Genomic DNA, 14039 nt, shown 5'->3' with positions numbered 1-14039 from the left:
TCCTGACAAACTCACATATCATGGAAATGGATTTCAGTTCATGATCCCTGCTTTTTCCTCCCTGCTTCTCTCCCATCCTCCCTCCCTGCTCTCATTCTCCTTCCTCTACTCTACTAGACTTCCACTCTGGATTTACTTTAAACAATATGTTTCCCAGGGACCAACAATTCATTAGCCATTTGATGAAATTATTATCCAGCCATTCAATTCAATAAATATTTGTTGAGCATAAGTATGTGTCATGCATTGTTCTGGGTGTCAAGAATAAAGCTGAAAACAAAACAGGCAGAAGTTTTCACTCTCATGTTTACATTATGCTGGCCAAGTCTTTTTTTTTTTCCTTTTTGGTTCTGGGGATTGAATTTAGGGGTGCTTATCCACTCAGCTACATCCATAACCTTTTTATTTTTTGAGACAGGGTCTCACCAAGTTGCTTAGGGCCCTCACTAAGTTGCTGAGGCTCATTTTGTGTTTCCATTCCTCTTTCCTCAGCCTCACTACCATGCTTGGCCCCTCTGTGCTAACTCTTTACTCTGGTTACTGGTGCAGAGATAAACCAGGGGACCCTGAATGGAACCCAACAGGGCTCATGCTATACCAGAGAGCAAACCTCATCCAATGGGGAACAGAAGCCCATGGATAAACACTCCCCTGCTTCCAGGGCAGTAGCAGAGGCTGTTTGAGATGTCACATTCTGGATCTATTTTGCAGTTAGTGCCTTGGTTTAATGTGCTGCTCTGACCATCTTGAAAATTTTAATAATCAATGAATAAGGGATTCTACATTTTAATATTACAAATACCCAGGGATTCATAGCTGGTGTCCAATCTTATCCATAATATTGATGTGTCAAAAAGCAAAAATATGATGAATTTAATTTGAAGATTGAATTGGTGTTTTATTTGTGTCTAGAATTAGACAACTCTTCATTCTAGTAGAATGGGTTTTCCACTGAACTGAGCAGAGGGGGTTGGCTTTGTAAGCAGAAAGGGGCTGAAGAAAGCAGGAAGAGTGAACAAAGAGCAACTGGTCTTTTCAAAGTTACTCTCCTTATAGCTTGAAACAGGGTCAGGGAGGACTTCCTCATCATACCTGCTCAGGTAAACCAGGTACCTTTTTATACCTTTTGATTTGTTGCTGGGAATCTCGTGGGTGTGTGAGTGTGTGATTGTGTGTGTGTGTGTGTGTGTGTGTGTGTGTGTGTGTGTGTGTGTTTCAAACTGGTCCACTTTAAAGTTTGGTTCAATGCCTTGGTACTTAGCATGAGTGACTCCATTCTTGTTTGGTCTACTGAAGCTTACTGAAGAAACTCAGAACATTAGCTTCCTATACATTCAGTTTTTTAGCTGACAGACAAGATATGAGGCATGAGATAAATCAATGTAGAAGTCAAGGATTTGCTACTAACCAAGGCAAGTATTTGAGGAGCAGGGAAGGAGACTGGAACAACCAGATTGCTAAGAGAATTCTGCATTCTATAAAAAGAAGAAGGAGCTTGTAGCTTGGAAAGAAAGACTGTAAAAGCTTTTCATCAGAAAGACATACAAATCTATTTCATCAGGATAGTAGTTTTAGAACTCATTTAAATATGCAAAGGTATGTAGGTTCTTAATACTAGATAATAAATGTAGGAAACAGAATTGGCTTGAACAATAAGGACACGCAGGTTGTCCACACTTAAAATCAGGCACTGCATCCATAGATGGTGGTGAAGCAAAATCTTGCTCAAATCTTTCCGTTATCTTGACATGAACAGGCAGGGGCCTCCTCTCCCTTCCAGTAACTGAATATCAAGAACAGGCTGGAATTTGACAGACTCTATCTTCCAAGAACCCAGAGCTATCAGCTAATAGGATGTCAGTGCCTTTGAACTGAAAGTAAGCTGAGATAATCTGATCACCTCATCCACCAGTGGAGTCCTGTAACCATACAGAATGAGAAATCACATGCGACTTTGGAACAAATTGATTTGACTGTACCTTCTCAGAGGGTCTCATTCTAATGGAAAAAGAAATTCCATGAAAAAATTTAAAACTCCATTCAGCATATTCTGTTCATAATAATATTAGGATCTTTATTATCACTTTGATTTCCTTATATTTCTTATGTCACCTACTTAAAGAAAATTGTGGGGGTTTTTTAAGTAAGAAAAAAAGAAAGCCTAGTTACTAGAATAAAAAAAATATTTAGGTAGCAACATTTGTCATGTGAAGCCAAGTTGAAAATATCAATATAAAATTGTGCTTTGAACAAAATCTGCCTTGTCCTGTTCTAATTGTGAAAATGGCACTTCAGTGACATTCACTTCCTACATACATTTTGGACCCAGACATGGTGCCCAGCACTTTTCTCTAACGAGAAGAGACATGTTAGCCTGGGATATTATTTTGTTTCAGAAAGCAAAAAAAAAAAAAAAATTAAAGACTAAAATATTAAAGATAATTAAAGGGATGCAAGCCAAACTTGTGGCAATTTGCTTATTAAAAAGGAGAATGATGATAGTGATTGAAAACATTCATGTATATAAAAAGCCATCTGTCTGTGTTCTAAGAACAAACCTTCACAAGTTCATACTGATACCAAATACACAAATGGGAGAGAGGAAGACTCTCAGAAGAGCACCAAATATAAAGTTATCAATGACAGTAAATCTACCAGTTTTCATTATTCACTTTTTTAAATAACCCAATAATGTTCTTTATAGAGTGTTTGTCCCCACCCAGGATAATTTCCATAACTATATCCTGGAATTAGTATTGCACTTATCATGTCTCTCTAGTCTTCTTTAACCTAAAACATTTCTTTTTTAAAAAAATTTTTGTAACATTAACATTTTGGATGAACGTGTGCACGTGTATTATCTCTTTCATCTATTATCTCTTTGTAGAATGGTTCTCATTTGGGGTTTGTGTAATGTTTCCTCACAAGATTAAGGTTATACATCATTTACTTCTGGCTAGAAAAATACTTAAGTAAATTATGTAGCTTCCATTAAAGAGTCTTGCATGGAGCAATGTTTACTATGATGATTGAAAAAATGATAATGTAGGGGCAAAAGGAAAGGCTTTCCTTTACCCTTGAAGACTTTCTGGAATGAATGAATGTCAGTAGGCAGATTAAATAGGAGGAAAGACATACAAATCTTTTTCATGCATGGATGCAATCCCATAGTGTAAGTACCCACTAGCCCAATATGATTCAGAGACTTATATATGGCTTTTCTGTGGGGAAGTGGGGTGGAATGAGGGAAGATAGATAATTTTTTTTAGAGAAATAGTAAATAATTTTTAGGGGAATTCTGTGAGCTTGGGGAAACATGCACTGGTCAGAGATGAAGTCAGCTGGGTTCACAGAATAGACAATGGTTTATAAATGATTCTCTTTGGTATACTGAATAGAAGACAATGTGTATGAAAAAAATCAGTCCAGGTGTGTTGACAAACTGCAGTCTTCCTCCCTGTGATGCCAGTTTAGTCAAGTGAAAACTCAGGAGAAAGACCAAAGGCATTTTTTTTCTCTTTTATAGATCTTGAGTTTAAGCAGAGGAAGAGATATTAGAGAAGAGTCTCTTTCAGTATCTGCTGCTCTCAAAGCTCCTTTAATTTAGATTAATCAGCACATGAGGGTCATATCTTGGGGTGGAAGTTGCTGGACTATTTCAATGATTTTCTGACTCCCAGACTCCCTCCACTTTTCTGGTTGGTCCTCAGCATTCCACTGTGACAAGAACCATCTCTCCTCTCCCACTCATTTATCTCCCTATTACAGTTCTGAGCGCATGAATTTCTGTTTTGTTCAGTGGTTTGTAATTAAGTATTCTGCTTGATTATTTTGGCACTTGAATTGTCCCAGATTTGGCCAGTTGGAGCACCTTATATCATGTCCTTCTGCCTTATTACATTCCTGCATAATTTTTTTTGCACTTCATTATGTTTTCATTATGAGATGTTCTGGGAAAATCATCTATCTACTCTGCCATAGCCTTCAGCACACCATTTATCCAAATAGCTCTGAAATTGTTTTTTATAATAATAAAGGCATATATTTAAAGACATAAATCCACAGGGCATAAAGGACCAGAAAGGAGAAGCAGAAGTAAAAACTCTAGAAGCTAGAAAGAGATGAATGAAGGACAATTGATTTAGTATATTTGAGAAAGTGAATTCCTAAGCCCTGAAATTGTATGGCAATGATAATAGAGATCAAGACAATTTATAGAAAACAAGACTCTAGATAACAGAGTGATATATAGGTGACAGATGTGTTTGCACAGGCAGTTATGAATAAGAGGAGGAGAAAGGAGAGTGGCTATCAAAGGCCATGACCAACAATTGACCTGGCGGACTTGGTACCCATCCTGCATTGATGCCATTTTGTAAGGAGGTGAACCACATAGGTATATAAACTCACCCTCCCCTTGTTTGTATGGGTGGGTGGAGGGCTACAGAAAAGATCCATTTGTAAAGGTTCAGAAACCACCAAAGGCAATTGGACAAATTATGATGTGTACATATAGGAATATGTCACAATGATTTCCACTATTGTGTATAATTATAGTACACTAATAAACATATATTTTTTAAAAAGCTAGTGAAGGACTCATCATTTTCCTTCACCTTCTACAGAAGGGCCCACCATTCTCCTTTATTGGGAACACATCCTGTTCAAGGTAGCACAGTGCCCATAGTGCTGCCCAAGGGTCAGTTGGCCACTATAAGATTTTCTGTTGGTGGTACTAGACCAGAAAGAGCAGTGCATGCCCTCAGTTCTTTCTAGGAATAAGCATATGACTTCTCCCCAAAGGACAACAACTGTACAAGCACTGATTCTAAAAGGAGAGACTACCTGTCACACCAAGGTTTCATGCCACTTGGAGATAACACCCACTATACTATCAAAAGTCACAAAGCCCGATTATTTAAGGGTAGTCAGTCTTTTACCAATTTGCCCACCTTGTTTTTAGAGGTGTACTTTTGCTTTTGCAATGAATCTGCTTGATGTGTTATTGTCTCGTTGTAATTCTGCTCCTGGACTCAGGTAGTTCCCTAATCCTAAACACTACACCTGAGAATGGAGGACCACTCTCATGTCCACCCTGAATACCTGGTGATGGATGATAGTTGAATAAGTTGTATATAGATGACAGTTGATAGATAATAGATGATAGAGATATGGTAGAGATACACATACCTCCTTCCAGGCTTTTATATATACATTGGTATGCCTGCATACATGCATATATTTACATGTGTATATAATGCAGATATCCTGAGTTTGTACTGATATTTTAGAATCCAACTCTTGCCTTCCTGCATTTCATGTTTGATTCCCAGCAACATCCACACTGTGGCTCATTTGCTGAAACCTATAATAATTTAGTTTCAAAGTTGCCTCACCCTTTCTGACACCTCTCTTACCAATGGATATATCATTGAGACATAAACTCAGAAATTAGAATCTTCAGACCTAAAAAAATGTTAAAAATAAAATGGACCTAAGAGACATTTAGAGAATACTTGAACAACAGCCAAATTCTCTTTCTTCTCAGCTGCTCCTGGAATCATCTTGAAAATAGACAATATTTTAGGCCACAAAGCAACTCTTAGGAAATACAAATAAAATCAATATAATTCCTCATGTCTTAGCAGATAATAAGGGAATTAAATTAGAAATCAACATCAAAAACTATAGAAACTGTATAAACACATGGAGATTGAATAATACACTTTTGAATGATAAACAAATGATAGAATAAATCAGGGTGGAAATTTAAAAATTCTTTAGAATCAGACTAGAATAGAAACACAACATATCAGAATCTCTGGGACACTATGAAGGTGGTTGTAACAGGAAAATCTACAGCTATGAGTGCCTGTGTAAGAAAATCAGAAAGATCCCAAATAAATAACATAATGATGCATCTCAAGACCATAGAAAAATAAGAACAAACGAATTCCAAGAAATTGGAATAATTAAGAGAATAATTGAGAGCCCAAATCAATGAACTAGAGAATTTTAAAAAAATGTAAAAGACCAAGAAAACAAAGAGTTGGTTCTTTGAAAAGATAAATAAAATTGATAATCCTTTAGTCAAACTAACTAAAGAAAAATAGAGAAGACCCAAATTATAAAGTTAGAGAGTAAAAAAGAGATATCACTACAACATCACAGAAATCCAGAGAATCATTAGGGACTATTTTGAAAACTTAGACACCAATAAAGTGAAGAAAAGGATACATTTGTATGACCTGCCCAAAGTGAACCAAGAAGATATGGGAAACCCAAATAGATCAACAATAAGCAATGAGATGAAAGCCATAATTAAAAGTCTTCAAAATAAAAAATAAAAATAAAAGAGCAAGTCCATGACCAAATTGATTGACAGCTGGATTCTACCAAACCTTTAGATGAAGAACTAATGACAATGCTCTGTAAATTATCCCACAAAATAGAAAGAGGTGGAACAGTTCCAAATTAATTCTGTGAAACCAGTATCACCACAATACCCAAACCAGATAAGGGGTACATCAAGGAAAGGAAATTGTAGATTAATATTTCCAATGAACATGGGTACAAAAATCCTCAATAAAATTTTAATATATCATATGCAACAACATATTAAGAATTGTACGTCATGACTAAGTTGGTGTCATTCTAGGGATGCAAGTAAGTTTTGACATATGCAAATCAATAATGTAGAAATAATTTGGAACAAAATTCACATAGCTTTGGTGGACATGGTGGCACATACCTGTAATCTCAGTGGCTTGGAAGTCTGAGACAGGAGGATCACGAATTCAAAGCCAGCCTCAGCAATGGGGAAGCGCTAAGCAACTCAGTGAGACCCTGTCTCTAAATAAAATACAAAATAGGACTGGGGATGTGGCTCAGTGGTTGAGTGCCCCTGAGTTCAATCCCCACCCCCCAAAATAAAATTCACATAGCCATCTCAATAAATGCAGAGAAAGACTTCAACAAAATCTAGCACTTATTCATAATTTTAAAAATCTCTGAAGAAATTAGGGATAGAAGGAACTTACCTGAACATCATAAAGATTATACATGACAAACCCAAAACCAACATCATAGTGAATGGGGAAAAACTGAGAATACTTCCTCTAAAATCAGGAACAAGACAAATATGTACACTCAAAACACTCTTATTTAATCTAGTATAAGAGTGGTGACCAATTTATTTGTATTTCTTTTATTAATAAAAATAATATGAATAGGAAAGAGGAAATCAAATTATTACCATTTGCAGATATAATCCTATACCTCAAAGAGCCAAAGAACTGCACCAGAAGACTTCTAGAGCTGATAAACAAATTCTGTGAAGTAGCAGTATACAAAATCAACATACAAAACCCAGTAGCTTTCCTATATACCAATAATAAACTTGCTGGAAGGAAATTAGGAAAATAATTCATTCAATTTATTATAGCCTCAGGAAAAAACTGGGATTAAATATAACTAAGGAGGATCTCTAAATGACATTTACAGGACACTGAATGAAGAAATTGAAGAAGACACAGAGTATGGAAAGACCTCTCGTATTCATGGATAGGCAGAATTAATATTGTTAAAATGGCCATAATGCCAAAAGTGACAGGCAAATTCAATGCAATCCCCATCAAAAACCAAAGATATTCTTTTTTTAAAAAGAGAGACTGAAAGAGAGAGAGAGAGAGAGAGAGAGAGAGAGAGAGAGAGAGAGAGAGAGAGAATTTTTTAATATTTATTTTTTAGTTTTCGGCAGACACAACATCTTTCTTTGTATGTGGTGCTGAGGGTCGAACCCTGGCCGCATGCATGCCAGGTGAGCGTGCTACCGCTTGAGCCACATCCCCAGTCCCCCAAGGCATTCTTTATAGAACTAGAAAAAAAAAAAAACAGTACTAAACTCCATTTGGAAGAATAAAAAAGATCAGAAGAATCAAAGCAATTTTAAACCAAAAAAGCAACGCTGGAGACATCACAATACCTGACTTCAAGTTATACTATAGAGCTATAGTAACAACAACATGGTACTGGGATAAAAATATACAGAACAATGGAACAGAATAGAAGACAGAGACAAACCCACACAGACTGGTATCTGATCCTTGGGAAAGGTGCCAAAAACATACTTTGGGGAAAAGACTGTCTAAATGGTGCTGGCAATCCACATGTAGAAGAATAAAACTGGATTCCAGTCTCTCATTATGCACAAGGTCAATTCAAAATGGATCAGATGCCTAGAAATTAGATCAGAAATTTGCAACTACTAAAAGAAGACATAAGGTTTATATTCCTATACATAGGTACAGACAATGACTTCCTCAAACCCCTCAAGCTCAGGAAATAATACTAAGAATTAATAAATTGGATAGCATCAAATTAAAAAGCTTCTGCATAACAAGGGAAACAAGAGAGTGAAAAAAGAATCTACACAATGGGAGGAAATCCTAGCTAACTACTCTTTTTTTATATTTATTGTTTTTAGTTTTAGGTGGTTACAATATCTTTATTTTTATGTGGTGTTGAGGATCGAACCCAGCGCCCTGCGTGTGCCAGGTGAGCGCGCTACCGCTTGAGCCACATCCCCAGCCCGCTAACTACTCTTTGACAAAGGATTAATATACAGAATATATAAAGAACTCAATTTGCCGCCAAGCCCCCCTCCACCCAAATAACCTAATCAGTAAACAGACAAAAGAACTAAACAGATACTTTTCAAAAGAAAAAATACAAATGGTCAACAAATATATGAAAAAATGTTCAATATTGTTAACAATTAGGAAAATGCAAATCACAAATACGCTGAGATTTCATCTCACTCCAGTTAGAATGACAGCCATTGAAAATACAAAAAATAATAAATGCTGGAGAGATGTGGGAAAAGGGAACACTTTTGGTATGAAATGACTACACTGTTGATAATTTCATAAATTAGCACAACTACTATGGAAAGCAGTATAGCAGTTCCTCAAAAGGCCGGGAATGGAAACACCACATGACTCATCCATACCACTCCTGGGTATTTATCTTAAAGAATTAAAATTATCAAACTATAGTGACATATGCATACCCATGTTTATGGCAAAACAATTCAGAATAACCTGATTATGGAACTAGTCTGTGTGTCTATAAACAGATGAATGAAAAATGAAATGTGATATATTATATATATATATATATATATATATATATAAATCATTATATATACATGTATGTATGTGTGTGTATGTATAAATGAGTTCTATTTGGCCACAGAGAAGAATGAAATCATATCATTTGCTGGAAAATGGATGGAACTCGAGAGCATTATTTTAAGTCAAATATGCAAAACGCAAAAACTCAAGGGTCATACATTTTCTCTCATATGTGGAAGCTAGAGAGGAAAAAGATGGTAGGGGAATCTCATAAAGATAGTAATAAAGGAAGGGAACATGGGAGGATGGAGAGAAGGGAGAAGAGGGAGGGGAAACGGGAGGTACTAGAGAATGATATGGACAAAATTATATTGTCATATTTTGTACATGTATGAATATGTAACAACAAATCCTGCTATTATATATGACTAATGCACCAATAATGTTTTTTTTTTAAAAGAAATCAAACTGACCAAAATGAGACCAGCATGTAATTGATTGCTGGGTGCTCTGCCCACAATCTTTCCAAGAGTGAGATATACAACTTAATGCTGCTTTCAAAGGTTTATAGAATCAGTTGTTATCTGCCCCTGTCCCATTCCATGAGGTTTTGTTTCTAGTTTGAACTTCTGCAGGTTTCATTAGTTTTCCACAACTTTCTATCCTTGTTTCTGTTTTCAGTTTTATGAAGGTATAGAACTTGCAAAAGTCAGAAGGCTTACTCAGAGATATGTCCCTTCTGGCTGTTTTCTGCTATTCCTCCCTGCAATGCTGCCTTTGTTTCTTTTATTGGTTTAATCCGTCTTTTTTTTTTTTTTTGCTTTTAAGATAAACACGTGTATGTATGATTATTTGACCTTTTTTCCTATATAAAAGGAAGATAGACAGTTGTTCTTATGCAGTTTGGTCTTTTATTCCTATCTTTGGCAATGCCTTCATAATCTTTCAAAAGGAGTTTCCTCATTCTATTTTTATACTGGTGTATTATTCCATTGTGTGCATATCCCCGTAGTTTATTCAACTACTCTCCCATATGTGGGTATTCACTGGTTTTCAATGTTTAGCAATTACAAATAATATTACAATGAAGGATCTTTGCATATGGATGCAAAGTCTTAGAAGTGGCATTGCTGCACTGAAGGGCAAATGAATATATGCATGAATAATGTGAAAACCGTTTTCTCCTATTAGACTCTTCAAACACTCAGTTCCAGAACATTTCACTGCTGACACCACATTTAACACACAAAACTTCTGGGGCTAAATATATCAAGTAATTCTTAAATGGACACCAACTGAGTATCCCACAGTTTCACTCAACACTGATATTATCTACCTGGAGATAGAACCATATTCCACAGGCTGAGAGCTTAGTACTACAACCCAGTCCCCCACTTTAGATGCTAATCGTAAATCCTGAGTTTTTTTTTTTTAAATCTGTGCATCTGATTGACTGGCTATAAACTTGGGAGCAAGAACCCCTTCTTGGTTTGGATTAATTTGCTTCTATAATTCACAGAACTCAGGAAATGCTTTACTTACTTTACTGATTTGTTACAAAAGATACATATTCAAGGTGAATATGCGATATAGGTGAGTAGCCAGAAAAAGAGACACTATGGCCAGGCTGGGAAGGTGCCAAGTGCAGGAGCTTCTGTTACCATAGATTTGGGGCGTCACCCTCCACCAGGGATGCATCCTCTATGTTCACAAACAAAGGAGCTCTCTAAATAATGCCTTGAGAATTTTTATGAAGACTTCATTACTTAGGCATCATTGATTAAGTTAATGGCCACAACTGACCAACTCCATCTTCAGTTTCTTTCCCTTTCCTAGAGGTTAATTTTGAGGTGGAGATGAGGTATTTAGGAGGTTTGGAAGGATGGGGCTGAAACACTCACCCCTCTAATCATGAGGCTAGTATCCTGCAAGTTGTCCCCTTCCTGAGTCTGCACAGGAGACACAGCCACCAGTCTTCTCATCAGAGTACACAGAGAGGTACTCGTCATTTTGGAGATAGAGTTCCTGTGTGACAGGAAATGAGTGTTGACACCATATAATATATATATATATATATATATATATATATATATAAACACAAAGACACTTATGTGTCTCTTATGGCCATATCTTTATATCTTCTAACAAAAAAATATTTTTTTTCTTGTTTTAAACCACAACATTACATACCTTTGTTAAGTGTTACCTAATTCCTCACTATTGGGAATGTACTATTTTGAACTCAACAGAAATGTGTGAGATGCCTATTTCCCTACAACCTTATGAGGGAGTATTTTTGATGATATGATTATTTTTACTATTATATAGTATTGTTAGATACTATTTTTACTATTATATAGATTATGTCTTATATAAGAATGCTATTGATATATGAATGCTATTTTCTTTAACTTTTAATTTTTAAATAGATTCACAAGAAGTTGAAAAAATAGTAGATGGGCATAGAATGAAGAATGCAGCAAATTTTATCCTTTTCAATGTCTATCCAGTTACCAAATACCATTTATTAAAAAGATGATACCATCCCTAGTGATTTGCAATGCCCCATTCATTCTGTACTAGATTTCTATCTATCTATAATTGGATCAACTTGTGAACTTCCATTTTTCTGATACATCCATTTGCAGGTCAATATATATATTTTTTGTACCAGGGATTGAATACAGGGGTACTCAATCCCTGAGCCACATCCTCAGCCCTATTTTGCATTTTATTTAGAGACAGGGTCTCACCAAGTTGCTTTGCACCCCTCCGTTACTGAGGCTGGCTTTGAACTCGTGATCCTCCTGCCTTAGCCTCCTGAGCCACTGGAATTACAGGCATGTGCCACCATGCCTGGTAGATCAGTATCATTCTTAATTATGGAGATTTTTCTAGTATGCTTTAATATCTGACATCTTGCTGATAGGGAGACATCCTAACCTAAAATAATATTGCAAGCTTACTTTTGTTTTTGTTAGGGTTGTTTTATTGTGAGGTTTTTAAAAAATAGCTTTCAGATATTTCATGTTAATTTTATCCTAAGCAAGTACTTTATTTCTATTACAATTTTAATTCAGTTTATATCTTCTAACATTATTTGTCCGATAAAATTATCAAATATAAATGACTGCTATTAGTTTTTCATTTAATTTTTTTTTTAGTTTTAAATCAACACAATATCTTTATTTTTATGTGGTGCTGAGGATTGAATCCAGTGCCTTACACATGCAAGGCAAGTGCTCTACCACTGAGCTACAACCCCAGCCTCTTCTAATTTTTATTTTGAAATGGATTCACAAGAAATGACAGAATTAGTACCGAGAGGCTTCATATATACCTTATCAAAGCCAGGGCACTGACATTGGTATAATTCATAGACTTCAGATTTCATTAGTTTTCATGAAGTCTGTGTGTGTGTGTGTGTGTGTGTGTGTGTGTGTGTGTGTGTATCTGGTTCTATGCAGTTCTGTCACTTGTATAAATTTGTGTAACAACCAGAACAATCAACGTACAGAACAGTTTCATCCCAACAAAGATTCCTGGGCTGCCCGCTGTAGTCATACTCCTTCCACTTTGCCCCATCCTCTGCCTGGCAACCAGGACATAAACAGATGACTCCAGCCAGCAACAGCAGAATGCCCCCTCTTCTTCAGTGCACACAGGCCTTTCTCCCGAACAGGCCACATGTTGAGCCACAGAACAAGTCCTACCACATTTAAGAAGATTGAAATTATGTGGAGAATCTTTTCTGACCACAATGGAATGAAGCTTGAAAGCAACAGCTCAAGGGAAACTGAAAAATTAAAAAATACGTAAAAATGAAACAACATGCTCCAAACAGAAAGGGGTCAGTGAAGTCACAGGGACACTAGAAAAGATCTTGGGACAAATGAAACCACAACAAACCAAAATTTATGGGATGCAACCAAAGCAGCACTAAGAGAAAAGTTTATAGCAGTAACATCTTCACTGAGAAAAAAGGAACGATCACCAGTCAACAAACTAACTTTAACCTCTAGGAACTGGAAAAGAGAAGAACAAATGGAATCAAAAGGTGACAGAGAAACAATACTAGAGTAGAAACAAATGAAATAGAGAATAGAAAAAAAATGGTCTTCTGAAAAGATCAATGATATTGACAAGCCTTAACTAAATTAACTAGGAGAAAAAACTGAAATAATATTAGAAATGAAAGGAGACACTACAACTGATGCCACAGAGATAAAAAGGATCATTGGAGACTACTATGAATGATTCAACTGGAAGAAATGAATAAATTTATAGAAATAACCCACTAAAACTAAATTATTAAAAAAAATCTGAACAGGTCTATCACTAGTTAGGAGTTATGTGATTAATCAGTAAGCAAAAACAAAGAAAAGCCCAGAATAAGGCGGCTTCACTGAAAAATTTTGTCAAACATGTAAAGAATTAATACTAATCCATCTGAAATTGTTGCACAATAATAAAGAGGGAACACTTCAACTTATTTTATGATTCCAGTATTATGCTGGTACCAAACTTAGAGAAAGATCAAGGTAGGAGGATGGTTCCCTCAGATGGCCTTGTCCAATGGAGTAAGCTCTCCTGATTGTTGTTCTCAAGATAACAGTAAAATTTGCTGAAAGAGCAGCATCCTGAAGTTAGAAACTATTCAGAATGACCAGGGAGTTGTCCTTGTTCTCCTCAGAAAAGGATGTTCTGCAAAGCTTCATTGGAGATCCAACATTTTCCTGGAGTATAAAAGCCCAGAACTGACTATTTAGGAAGTCTAGCAGCAATGGGCAAAGTAGGCCATGTACAGATGAGACCCCGCCCACCCAGGGTAGATTTTCCTGGGAACTGGTTCACTATGGACCTTAGTCTTCTGTTGGTTCTTGTTGCCATCTGTGAGTAATAAAG

Source organism: Ictidomys tridecemlineatus, chromosome 2 (assembly GCF_052094955.1).
Source record: "Ictidomys tridecemlineatus isolate mIctTri1 chromosome 2, mIctTri1.hap1, whole genome shotgun sequence".
Taxonomy (NCBI): Eukaryota; Metazoa; Chordata; class Mammalia; order Rodentia; family Sciuridae; genus Ictidomys; species Ictidomys tridecemlineatus.
Note: the sequence above shows the minus strand (reverse complement) of the source record.